Genomic DNA, 14,113 nt, shown 5'->3' with positions numbered 1-14,113 from the left:
ACTCTTGCATATGAGAGACCTATTGGCTTTACAAATGCTTGTTTTGGCTTTTTTGTGGGACGGATTAATGGTCCGAAGGGCCAGTTTTTATTGTTGATTTGTCTAGAAATTGGGTCTCTAGTTGGCAGAGGTATGCACCGTTGTCCACGTAGGGGCTACAATCCTAGTCAGGGTAAGGCACAACACAACCCAAATTATCCTGAACACACCCTCTGGTAGCTTGGCATAGAGCTTTCAGGCTTAACTTAGAAGGCAATGTGTGAAGTATGTGTGCAATAACTCATGCAGTAACTGTTAGAAATGGGGTCTCTGGTTGGCAGTCAGTTTGCACTCTGTCTAAGCAGGGACCCTCACTCTAGTCAGGGTAAGGGAGATGCACAGCTCAGATAACCCTTGCTCACATTCTTGGTAGCTTGACATAAGCAGTCAGGCTTATCTCAGAGGCAATGTGTATTTGTACAGGCACACACAGTGACACAGTAAAAACACCACAAAAGGACCCCACACCAGTTTAAATAACAGCCAATATTTATCTAAATCAACAAGACCAAAATGACAGAAATCCAACATACGCAGGCAAAAATATGGATTTTCTACAGTAAAAAGAGTCTTACTCCATAGAAATCAATAGAGGCGTTGTTTTAGTACAAAGTACCTGGTATGCATCAAAAATAAAGCCACAAAGGCAATGGCGCGTCAGAAAAGCAAGTGATGTGTTGATTGGTCAATCACTGCGTCGATTCTTTACTCACACTAGAGGCCGTGTGTAAGGAAATGCCTCCTTGGCATGGTTACCCCCTGACTTTTTGCCTTTGCTGATGCTATGTTTTGAATTGAAAGTGTGCTAAGGCCTGCTAACCAGGCCCCAGCACCAGGGTTCTTTCCCTAAACCTGTACTTTTGTATCCACAATTGGCACACCCTGGCATCCAGATAAGTCCCTTGTAAATGGTACCCCTGGTACCAAGGGCCCTGATGCCAAGGAAGGTCTCTAAGGGCTGCAGCATATCTTATGCCACCCTGGAAACCCCTCACTCAGCACAGACACCCTGCTTGCCAGTTTGTGTGTGCTGGTGAGAACAAAACGAGTAAGTCGACATGGCACTCCCCTCAGGGTGCCATGCCAGCCTCTCACTGCCTATGCAGGTATAGATAAGTCACCCCTCTAGCAGGCCTTACAGCCCTAAGGCAGGGTGCACTATACCATAGGTGAGGGCACCAGTGCATGAGCACTGTGCCCCTACAGTGTCTAAGCGATACCTTAGACATTGTAAGTGCAGGGTAGCCATAAGAGTATATGGTCTGGGAGTCTGTTTCACACGAACTCCACAGCACCATAATGGCTACACTGAAAACTGGGAAGTTTGGTATCAAACTTCTCAGCACAATAAATGCACACTGATGCCAGTGTACATTTTATTGTGAAATACACCCCAGAGGGCACCTTAGAGGTGCCCCCTGAAACCTTAACCGACTATCTGTGTAGGCTGACTAGTTCCAGCAGCCTGCCACAACCGAGACATGTTGCTGGCCCCATGGGGAGAGTGCCTTTGTCACTCTGAGGCCAGTAACAAAGCCTGCACTGGGTGGAGATGCTAACACCTCCCCCAGGCAGGAGCTGTCACACCTGGCGGTGAGCCTCAAAGGCTCACCCCTTTGTGCCAGCACCGCAGGACACTCCAGCTAGTGGAGTTGCCCGCCCCCTCCGGCCACGGCCCCCACTTTTGGCGGCAAGGCCGGAGAAAATAATGAGAATAACAAGGAGGAGTCACTGGCCAGTCAGGACAGCCCCTAAGGTGTCCTGAGCTGAAGTGGCTCTAACTTTTAGAAATCCTCCATCTTGCAGATGGAGGATTCCCCAATAGGATTAGGGATGTGACCCCCTCCCCTTGGGAGGAGGCACAAAGAGGGTGTACCCACCCTCAGGGCTAGTAGCGATTGGCTACTAACCCCCCAGACCTAAACACACCCTTAAATTTAGTATTTAAGGGCTCCCCTGAACCTAAGAATTTAGATTCCTGCAACTTACCGAAGAAGAAGACTGCTGAGCTGAAAACCCCTGCAGAAGAAGAAAGAAGACACCAACTGCTTTGGCCCCAGTCCTACCGGCCTGTCTCCTGCCTTCTAAAGAACCCTGCTCCAGCGACGCTTTCTCCAGGACCAGCGACCTCTGAATCCTCAGAGGACTGTCCTGCTTCCAAGAGACCAAGAAACTCCCGAGGACAGCGGCACTGCTCCAAAAGAACTGCGACTTTGTTTCAAGGAGCAGATTTAAAGATCCCTGCAACTCCCCGCAAGAAGTGTGAGACTTGCAACACTGCACCCTGCGACCCATACTCGACTGGTGGAGAACCAACACCTCAGGGAGGACCCTCCGGCGACTCCGAGTCCGTGAGTAACCAAAGTTGTCCCCCCTGAGCCCCCACAGCGACGCCTGCAGAAGGAATCCCGAGGCTCCCCCTGACCGCGACTGCCTGAACTCCATTTCCCGACGGCTGGAAAAGACCCTGCACCCGCAGCCCCCAGCACCTAAAGAAACGGAACTCCTGTGCAGGAGTGACCCCCAGGAGGCCCTCTCCCTTGCCCAGGTGGTGGCTACCCCGAGGAGCCCCCCCCTTGCCTGCCTGCCACGCTGAAGAGATCCCTTGATCTCTCATAAGAAACCATTGAAAACCCGACGCTTGTTTCTACACTGCACCCGGCCGCCCCAGTGCCGCTGAGGGTGTACTTTTTGTGTGAACTTGTGTCCCCCCCGGTGCCATACAAAACCCCCCTGGTCTGCCCTCCGAAGACGCGGGTACTTACCTGCTGGCAGACCGGAACAGGGGCACCCCCTTCTCTCCATTGAAGCCTATGCGTTTTGGGCACCTCTTTGACCTCTGCACCTGACCGGCCCTGAGCTGCTGGTGTGGTAACTTTGGGGTTGCTCTGAACCCCCAACGGTGGGCTACCTTGGACCCAAACCTGAGACTTGTAAGTGATTTACTTACCTGACAAAAACTAACAAAAACTTACCTCCCCAGGAACTGTGAAAATTGCACTGTGTCCACTTTTAAAACAGCTTATTGTGTTTTATGTAAAAAGTATACATGCTATGTAATGATTCAAAGTTCCTAAAGTACTTAACTGCAATACCTTTCAAATGAGATATTACATGTAGAATTTGAACCTGTGGTTCTTAAAATAAACTAAGAAAAGATATTTTTCTATAACAAAACCTATTGGCTGGATTTGTCTCTGAGTGTGTGTTCCTCATTTATTGCCTGTGTGTATGTACAACAAATGCTTAACACTACTCCTTTGATAAGCCTACTGCTCGACCACACTACCACAAAATAGAGCATTAGTATTATCCCTTTTTGCCACTATCTTACCTCTAAGGGGAACCCTTGGACTCTGTGCATACTATTCCTTACTTTGAAATAGTGCATACAGAGCCAACTTCCTACATTGGTGGATAAGCGGTGGGGTACAAGACTTTGCATTTGCTGGACTACTCAGCCAATACCTGATCACACGACAAATTCCAAAAATTGTCATTAGAAATTGATTTTTTGCAATTTGAAATTTTTGTAAATTCTTAAAAGACCTGCTAGGGCCTTGTGTTAGTCCCTGTTAGCATTTCCTTTTAGAGTTTAAAAGTTTGGTAAAAGTTTGAATTAGATCCTAGAACTAGTTTTAGTTTCTTAAAAAGTATTCCAACTTTTAGAAGCATAATGTCTACTACAGATGTGAATGTGGTGGAACTCGACACCACACCTTACCTCCATCTACAGATGAGAGAGCTAAGGTCACTCTGTAAACTAAAGAAAATAGCAATGGGCTCCAGACCTTCCAAACTACAGCTCCAGGAGCTGTTGGCAGAGTTTGAAAGAGCCAACCCCTCTGAGGATGGCAACTCAGAGGATGATGATAGTGACTTGGAGGGTGATTCCCCCCCACCAGTCCTATCTAGGGAGAACAGGGCCTCTCAAGCCCTGACTCCACAAATAATAGTCAGAGATGCTGGTTCCCTCACAGGAGGGACCAACAACTCTGAAATCACTGAGGATAACTCCAGTGAAGAGGACATCCAGTTAGCCAGGATGGCCAAAAGATTGGCTTTGGAAAGACAGATCCTAGCCATGGAAAGGGAAAGACAAGAGATGGGCCTAGGACCCATCAATGGTGGCAGCAACATAAATAGGGTCAGAGATTCTCCTGACATGTTGAAAATCCCTAAAGGGATTGTAACTAAATATGAAGATGGTGATGACATCACCAAATGGTTCACAGCTTTTGAGAGGGCTTGTGTAACCAGAAAAGTGAACAAATCTCACGGGGGTGCTCTCCTTTGGGAAATGTTCACAGGAAAGTGTAGGGATAGACTTCTCACACTCTCTGGAAAAGATGCAGAATCTTATGACCTCATGAAGGGTACCCTGATTGAGGGCTTTGGATTCTCCACTGAGGAGTATAGGATTAGATTCAGGGGGGCTCAAAAATCCTCGAGCCAGACCTGGGTTGACTTTGTAGACTACTCAGTAAAAACACTAGATGGTTGGATTCAAGGCAGTGGTGTAAGTAATTATGATGGGCTGTACAATTTATTTGTGAAAGAACACCTGTTAAGTAATTGTTTCAATGACAAACTGCATCAGCATCTGGTAGACCTAGGACCAATTTCTCCCTAAGAATTGGGAAAGAAGGCGGACCATTGGGTCAAGACTAGGGTGTCCAAAACTTCCACAGGGGGTGACCAAAAGAAAGGGGTCACAAAACCTCCCCAGGGGAAGGGTGGTGAGACAGCCAAAAACAAAAATAGTAAAGAGTCTTCTACAGGCCCCCAAAAACCTGCACAGGAGGGTGGGCCCAGGGCCTCTTCACAAAACAATTCTGGGTACAAGGGTAAAAACTTTGATCCCAAAAAGGCCTGGTGTCGTAGCTGTAGTCAGTCTGGACACCAAACTGGAGACAAGGCCTGTCCCAAGAAAGATACCACTTCTAACTCCACTCCAGCTAAAACTGGAATGGCCAGTCTCCAAGTGGGATCAACAGTGTGCCCAGAGCAAATCAGGTGTCACACTGAAGCTACATTAGTCTCTGAGGGTGGGGTGGATTTAGCCACACTGGCTGCCTGGCCCCCTAACATGCAAAAATACAGGCAGTAGCTCTTAATTAATGGGACAAGTGTAGAGGGCCTGAGGGATACAGGTGCCAGTGTCACCATGGTGACAGAGAAACTGGTTTCCCCTGGCCAATACCTGGCTGGACAAACTTATCCAGTCACCAACGCTGACAATCAGACTAAAGTACATCCCATGGCAATGGTAACTTTAGAGTGGGGAGGGGTCAATGGCCTGAAACAGGTGGTGGTCTCCTCAAATATCCCAGTAGACTGTTTGCTTGGAAATGACCTGGAGTCCTCAGCATGGGCTGAGGTAGAACTGAAAACCCATGCAGCCATGCTGGGTATCCCTGAACTGGTGTGTGTCAAGACAAGGGCACAGTGCAAGGCACAGGGTGAAAAAGTAGAGCTGGAGTCTGGAAGAAAGGCCCTGCCTACCAAGAGAAAAGGAAAGTCAGCTGGGAAACCAGCTGCAAAACAGCAAGAAAAAGAGAACCTCTCTTCTCAGGAAGAAGTTCTGCCCTCTGAGGGAACTGAGCCTATGGAGCTGGAACCTTATCAGGTTGAGCTCTTAGGCCCAGGGGGACCCTCAAGGGAAGAGCTGTGTAAGGGACAAGAAACCTGTCCCTCTCTTGAAGGCCTTAGGCAGCAAGCTGCTGAAGAGTCCAAAGGCAAGAAAAATGGAACACATAGGGTCTATTGGGAAGATGGACTACTGTACACTGAGGCAAGAGATCCCAAACCTGGTGCCACTAGGAGAGTGGTAGTGCCTAAGGGTTTCAGAGAGTTCATTCTGACCTTAGCCCATGATATTCCCCTTGCTGGGCATTTGGGACAAACCAAGACGTGGGAGAGGTTAGTCAACCACTTCTACTGGCCCAATATGTCCCAGAAGGTTAAGGAGTTTTGCCTCTCCTGCCCCACCTGTCAAGCCAGTGGTAAGACAGGTGGGCATCCAAAGGCCCCCCTCATTCCACTTCCAGTGGTGGGGGTCCCCTTTGAAAGAGTGGGTGTGGACATAGTTGGTCCACTAGAACCTCCCACAGCCTCAGAAAATATGTACATCCTAGTAGTAGTGGATCGTGCTACTAGGTATCCTGAAGCTATTCCCCTTAGGTCGACTACTGCCCCTGCAGTAGCCAAGGCCCTCATTGGTATCTTTACCAGAGTGGGCTTCCCTAAGGAGGTGGTGTCTGACAGAGGTACCAACTTCATGTCAGCATACCTAAAACACATGTGGAATGAGTGTGGAGTGACTTATAAGTTCACTACACCCTATCATCCACAAACTAATGGCCTTGTTGAGAGATTCAACAAGACATTAAAAGGCATGATCATGGGGCTCCCAGAAAAACTCAAAAGGAGATGGGATGTCCTCCTGCCATGTCTGCTTTTCGCTTACAGAGAGGTGCCTCAGAAGGGAGTAGGGTTCTCACCCTTTGAACTTCTGTTTGGCCACCCTGTAAGGGGACCACTTGCTCTTGTTAAAGAAGGCTGGGAGAGACCTCTTCATGAGCCTAAACAAGACATAGTGGACTATGTACTTGGCCTTCGCTCAAGGATGGCAGAGTACATGGAAAAGGCAAGCAAAAACCTTGAGGCCAGCCAACAGCTCCAGAAGTGTTGGTATGACCAAAAGGCTGCACTGGTTGAATTTCAACCAGGGCAGAAAGTATGGGTTTTGGAGCCTGTGGCTCCCAGGGCACTTCAGGACAGATGGAGTGGCCCTTACCCAATCCTGGAAAAGAAGAGTCAGGTCACCTACCTGGTGGACCTAGGCACAAGCAGGAGCCCCAAGAGGGTGATCCATGTAAACCGCCTAAAACTCTTCCATGACAGGGCTGATGTAAATCTGTTGATGGTAACAGATGAGGACCAGGAAGCTGAGAGTGAGCCTCTCCCTGATCTCCTCTCATCAGACCCTAAAGATGGCTCAGTGGATGGAGTGATCTATTCAGACACCCTCTCTGGCCAACAGAAAGCTGACTGTAGGAAGGTCCTACAACAGTTTGCTGACCTCTTTTCCCTAACCCCTGGTCAGACACACCTGTGTACCCATGATGTGGACACAGGAGACAGCATGCCTGTCAAAAACAAAATCTTCAGACAGTCTGATCAAGTTAAGGAAAGCATCAAGGTGGAAGTCCACAAGATGCTGGAATTGGGAGTAATTGAGTACTCTGACAGCCCCTGGGCTAGCCCAGTGGTCTTAGTCCCCAAACCTCACACCAAAGAAGGAAAGAGAGAGATGAGGTTTTGTGTGGACTACAGAGGTCTTAATTCTGTCACCAAGACAGATGCCCATCCCATTCCTAGAGCTGACGAGCTGATTGACAAATTAGGTGCTGCCAAATTCTTAAGTACCTTTGACTTAACAGCAGGGTACTGGCAAATCAAAATGGCACCTGGAGCAAAAGAGAAAACAGCATTCACTACACCTGATGGGCATTATCAGTTTACTGGTATGCCCTTTGGTTTAAAGAATGCCCCTGCCACCTTCCAAAGGTTGGTGAATCAAGTCCTTGCTGGGTTGGAATCCTTTAGTGCAGCTTATCTTGATTATATTGCTGTCTTCAGCTCCACCTGGCAGGATCACCTGGTCCACCTGAAGAAGGTTTTGAAGGCTCTGCAATCAGCAGGCCTCTCTATCAAGGCATCCAAATGCCAGATAGGGCAGGCAACTGTGGTTTACTTGGGACACCTTGTAGGTGGAGGCCAAGTTCAGCCACTCCAGCCTAAGATCCAGACTATTCTGGACTGGGCAGCTCCAAAAACCCAGACTCAAGTCAGGGCATTCCTTGGCTTGACTGGGTACTACAGGAGGTTTGTGAAGGGATATGAATCCATTGTGACAGCCCTCACAGAACTCACCTCCAAGAAAATGCCCAAGAAAGTAAACTGGACTGTAGAATGCCAACAGGCCTTTGACACCCTGAAACAAGCTATGTGCACAGCACCAGTTCTAAAAGCTCCAGATTACTCCAAGCAGTTCATTGTGCAGACAGATGCCTCTGAACATGGGATAGGGACAGTTTTGTCCCAAACAAATGATGATGGCCTTGACCAGCCTGTTGCTTTCATTAGCAGGAGGTTACTCCCCAGGGAGCAGCGTTGGAGTGCCATTGAGAGGGAGGCCTTTGCTGTGGTTTGGTCCCTGAAGAAGTTGAGACCATACCTCTTTGGTACTCACTTCCTAGTTCAGACTGACCACAGACCTCTCAGATGGCTGATGCAAATGAAAGGTGAAAATCCAAAACTGTTGAGGTGGTCCATCTCCCTACAGGGAATGGACTTTATAGTGGAACACAGACCTGGGACTGCCCATGCCAATGCAGATGGCCTTTCCAGGTTCTTTCACTTAGAAAATGAAGACTCTCTTGGGAAAGGTTAGTCTCATCCTCTTTCGTTTGGGGGGGGGGGGGTTGTGTAAGGAAATGCCTCCTTGGCATGGTTACCCCCTGACTTTTTGCCTTTGCTGATGCTATGTTTTGAATTGAAAGTGTGCTAAGGCCTGCTAACCAGGCCCCAGCACCAGTGTTCTTTCCCTAAACCTGTACTTTTGTATCCACAATTGGCACACCCTGGCATCCAGATAAGTCCCTTGTAAATGGTACCCCTGGTACCAAGGGCCCTGATGCCAAGGAAGGTCTTTAAGGGCTGCAGCATATCTTATGCCACCCTGGAGACCCCTCACTCAGCACAGACACCCTGCTTGCCAGTTTGTGTGTGCTGGTGAGAACAAAACGAGTAAGTCGACATGGCACTCCCCTCAGGGTGCCATGCCAGCCTCTCACTGCCTATGCAGGTATAGATAAGTCACCCCTCTAGCAGGCCTTACAGCCCTAAGGCAGGGTGCACTATACCATAGGTGAGGGCACCAGTCCATGAGCACTGTGCCCCTACAGTGTCTAAGCGATACCTTAGACATTCTAAGTGCAGGGTAGCCATAAGAGTATATGGTCTGAGAGTCTGTTTCACACGAACTCCACAGCACCATAATGGCTACACTGAAAACTGGGAAGTTTGGAATCAAACTTCTCAGCACAATAAATGCACACTGATGCCAGTGTACATTTTATTGTGAAATACACCCCAGAGGGCACCTTAGAGGTGCCCCCTGAAACCTTAACCGACTATCTGTGTAGGCTGACTAGTTCCAGCAGCCTGCCACAACCGAGACATGTTGCTGGCCCCATGGGGAGAGTGCCTTTCTCACTCTGAGGCCAGTAACAAAGCCTGCACTGGGTGGAGATGCTAACACCTCCCCCAGACAGGAGCTGTCACACCTGGCGGTGAGCTTCAAAGGCTCACCCCTTTGTGCCAGCACCGCAGGACACTCCAGCTAGTGGAGTTGCCGCCCCCTCCGGCCACGGCCCCCACTTTTGGCGGCAAGGCTGGAGAAAATAATGAGAATAACAAGGAGGAGTCACTGGCCAGTCAGGACAGCCCCTAAGGTGTCCTGAGCTGAAGTGACTCTAACTTTTAGAAATCTTCCATCTTGCAGATGGAGGATTCCCCAATAGGATTAGGGATGTGACCCCCTCCCCTTGGGAGGAGGCACAAAGAGGGTGTACCCACCCTCAGGGCTAGTAGCCATTGGCTACTAACCCCCCAGACCTAAACACGCCCTTAAATTTAGTATTTAAGGGCTCCCCTGAACCTAAGAATTTAGATTCCTGCAACTTACTGAAGAAGAAGACTGCTGAACTGAAAACCCCTGCAGAAGAAGAAAGAAGACACCAACTGCTTTGGCCCCAGTCCTACCGGCCTGTCTCCTGCCTTCTAAAGAACCCTGCTCCAGCGACGCTTTCTCCAGGACCAGCGACCTCTGAATCCTCAGAGGACTGTCCTGCTTCCAAGAGACCAAGAAACTCCTGAGGACAGCGGCACTGCTCTAAAAGAACTGCGACTTTGTTTCAAGGAGCAGATTTAAAGATCCCTGCAACTCCCCGCAAGAAGCGTGAGACTTGCAACACTGCACCCGGCGACCCCGACTCGACTGGTGGAGAACCAACACCTCAGGGAGGACCCTCCGGCGACTCCGAGTCCGTGAGTAACCAAAGTTGTCCCCCCTGAGCCCCCACAGCGACGCCTGCAGAGGGAATCCTGAGGCTCCCCCTGACCGCGACTGCCTGAACTCCATTTCCCGACGGCTGGAAAAGACCCTGCACCCGCAGCCCCCAGCACCTAAAGAAACTGAACTCCTGTGCAGGAGTGACCCCCAGGAGGCCCTCTCCCTTGCCCAGGTGGTGGCTACCCCGAGGAGCCCCCCCCCTTGCCTGCCTGCCACGCTGAAGAGATCCCTTGATCTCTCATAAGAAACCATTGAAAACCCGACGCTTGTTTCTACACTGCACCTGGCCGCCCCAGTGCCGCTGAGGGTGTACTTTTTGTGTGAACTTGTGTCCCCCCCGGTGCCCTACAAAACCCCCCTGGTCTGCCCTCCGAAGACGCGGGTACTTACCTGCTGGCAGACCGGAACCGGGGCACCCCCTTCTCTCCATTGAAGCCTATGCGTTTTGGGCACCTCTTTGACCTCTGCACCTGACCGGCCCTGAGCTGCTGGTGTGGTAACTTTGGGGTTGCTCTGAACCCCCAATGGTGGGCTACCTTGGACCCAAACCTGAGACTTGTAAGTGATTTACTTACCTGACAAAAACTAACAAAAACTTAACTCCCCAGGAACAGTGAAAATTGCACTGTGTCCACTTTTAAAACAGCTTATTGTGTTTTATGTAAAAAGTATACATGCTAATGTAATGATTCAAAGTTCCTAAAGTACTTACCTGCAATACCTTTCAAATGAGATATTACATGTAGAATTTGAACCTGTGGTTCTTAAAATAAACTAAGAAAAGATATTTTTCTATAACAAAACCTATTGGCTGGATTTGTCTCTGAGTGTGTGTTCCTCATTTATTGCCTGTGTGTATGTACAACAAATGCTTAACACTACTCCTTTGATAAGCCTACTGCTCGACCACACTACCACAAAATAGAGCATTAGTATTATCTCTTTTTGCCACTATCTTACCTCTAAGGGGAACCCTTGGACTCTGTGCATACTATTCCTTACTTTGAAATAGTGCATACAGAGCCAACTTCCTACACCGTGCATCGATTCTTTACTCGCAAGAGAGGCTGTGTGCCAATTCCAGGTACGCAGGCCTCGGGTCCTTTCAATGATGTTTGCAGATTTTGATGCCCAGCATCCGTGTGTCGAAATTTCCAACATACTGTGTGGAGAGTCTGCATTGACTTCAAGCACTGCCCTGTTTCTCCAGCCACGAGGCAGGCGCTGCTTCAAATTTCCACTGTGGGGCGGTCAGTGCATCGATTTTTTTGATGCACACACAGTGGTGCGTTGATTTTCCCCTGCAGGTTACCAGTTTCCACTTCTAAGGGCCCAGAGACTGGATTTGGCACCACTTAGCAAGTAAGGGCTCTCAACAGAAGAGTCCAGGCACTGGCAGATGATGTTTTTGATGTCCCTGGGACTTCAGGACAGGGGGGCAAGCTCAATTCAAGCCCTTGGAAAAACTTCACAGGCAGGATTTCAGAAAGCAAAGTTCATTTCTTTCCCTCTTTAGGCAGAAACAGCAGCAGCAGGGCAGAATAGCAAAGCACCAGGCAGATGACAGGTCCTGCTCAAGCATCACTGTCTATAGGGAATTCACAAATAGGTCAACTGTCACTCTGACCCAGACGTGAATTCCACAGGCAGGCAGAGGCACAGAAGTGTTAAGTAAGAAATCGCCCACTTTCTAAAAGTGGCATTTTCAAACAGACAATCTAAAAACCAACTCTACCAAAAGATGTATTTTTAAATTGTGAGTTCAGAGACCCTAAACACCGCATCTAAATCTGCTCCCAATGGGAAACTGCACTTAAAAGATATTTAAAGGCAGTCCCCATGTTAACCTATGGGAGAAATAGACATTGTAAGAGTGAAATACAAATTTGGCAGTATTTCACTATCAGAACATGTAAAACACACCAGTACACATCCTACCTTTTAAATACAATGCACCCTGTCAATGGGGCTACCTAGGGCTTACTTTAGGGGTGGCTTAAATATAATGAAAGGGAAGGTTTGGGCCTGACAAGTGGGTACACTTGTCAGGTCGAATTGGCAGTGCAAGATTGCACACACAGACACTACAGTTGCAGGTCTGAGACACGTTTACAGGGCTACTCGTGGGTGGCACAATTAGTGCTTCAGATCCACTAGTAGCATTTGATTTACAGGCCTTGGGCACACATAGTGCACTTAACTAAGGACTTACCAGTAAAGCGATCAAAAACAAATTACAGCAAGGATCTAAAAACAGTGGGTCAGAAGCAAAAAAGGACAAGGAAACCTCTCCATGAGCTGCCAGGTCTAAAAGTAACACAGTGAAAACATAGATAATATTTATCTGAATACAATAAGTTAAAAACAATGAGAATCCAATGTACACAAGCAAAGTTATGAATTTTTAAAGATTTAATCCCACTAAAGTGCTTAGAAACTCAATAGCTCCAACTGGGGCTATCACGGCGTAGTTGATGGAGTCGATCTCAATAATCCAATGACACAGACGCTGCCCACGGAGTCGCATGGACCCCCAGGTACAGTACCTTTGAAAACGAAGAAACCATGATGTTGCACGAAGTAGTGGAGATAATGAGTAGCTGGGGCCAATGCAGCCTCAGTCCCTTATGGCATCCAGGAAAGTGAGGCAGTGATTCCTTACTGTGAGGCAGGGGAGGCAAGGTGTTGGTTCTGTCCGGTTGCAGAGGAGGTGGTGCAGCATTGTTGGTGAGGCGTTGGGTCCTTGTAACCCTGCTAGGTTGCTGAATCCAGTCTGTCAAGACATGATGAGTTGACTTTGCAGTGTCAGCACCATCGCAACAATGTCAGACTTGCATTTCAGGCCACGTCGTTGCGTGCAGTGAAGACCACGGAGCAGGCAGCAGAGGGCGTCAGGTAGTGGAATCTAGGCTGGAGTTGCTGAAGTCGGTCCTGGAGTCGATGAAGTTGGAAAACTAGCTACAAGCTAGTAGTTGAACTCTTTATTGGCTCTGAGATTTCAAAACAGGAGGCAAGCTCAATCTAGACCTTGAAGAGCACTTTTGGGGAAGGCAGAATCCTTCCAGAAAAGACAGAGGCCAGCAGGCAGCAGGGCAGCAGTTCTTCTCAGCAAAGCAGTCCAGATTAGTCATTTGGGAAGCCAGGCAGTTTCTCCGACACAGTTCAGGTAACGATCCATGTAGGAAAGTACTCTCTGTTTGCCATGGTTACCCCCATTTTATGCCTGATGTCAGTGTGCTTGACTGTGTTCACTGGGATCCTGCTAACCAGGACCCAAGTGATTGTGCTCTCTCTCCTTTAAATGTTGTAGTTGCATACTGGTAACCCAGTATTTCACCCAAAATTGATGCCCTTTTATAAGTCCCTAGTATATGGTACCTAGGTACCCAGGCAATTGGGGTCCCAGGGGATCCCTATGGGCTGCAACATTTCTTTTGCCACCCATAGGGAGCCCATGCAAAGGCTTTTGCAGGACTTCCATTGCAGCCTGTGTGAAAAGGTGCATGCATCCTTTCACTACCATTTACACTGCACCAGGTCACCTATTAGTCACCCCTATAGCAGGCCCTCCAGCCCTGAGGGCAGGGTGCAGAGTACCTGTGTGTGAGGGCACCCCTGCACTAGCAGAGGTGCCCCATGACCTCCAGGACCAATTTCCTGGACTTTGTGAGTGCGGGGTAGCCATTTTACGCATGTACTGGACATAGGTCACTACTTATGTCCATCTACATAATGGTAACTCCGAACATAGGCATGTTTGGTATCAAACATGTTGGAATTATACCCCAAGGCTTTTGCAAGCATTGGTTGTATGATTCCGTGCACTCCGGGGGCTACTTAGAGGACCCCCCATTAGTGCCATTCCAGCCTTATGAGGTTTTCCAGGCAACCCCATCTACTGACACCACTCAGACAGGTTTCTGCCCTCCTGTT

Source organism: Pleurodeles waltl, chromosome 5, assembly GCF_031143425.1.
Source record: "Pleurodeles waltl isolate 20211129_DDA chromosome 5, aPleWal1.hap1.20221129, whole genome shotgun sequence".
Lineage (NCBI taxonomy): Eukaryota > Metazoa > Chordata > Amphibia > Caudata > Salamandridae > Pleurodeles > Pleurodeles waltl.
The sequence above is the reverse complement of the archived record's forward strand: the minus strand, read 5'-3'. Positions refer to the sequence as shown.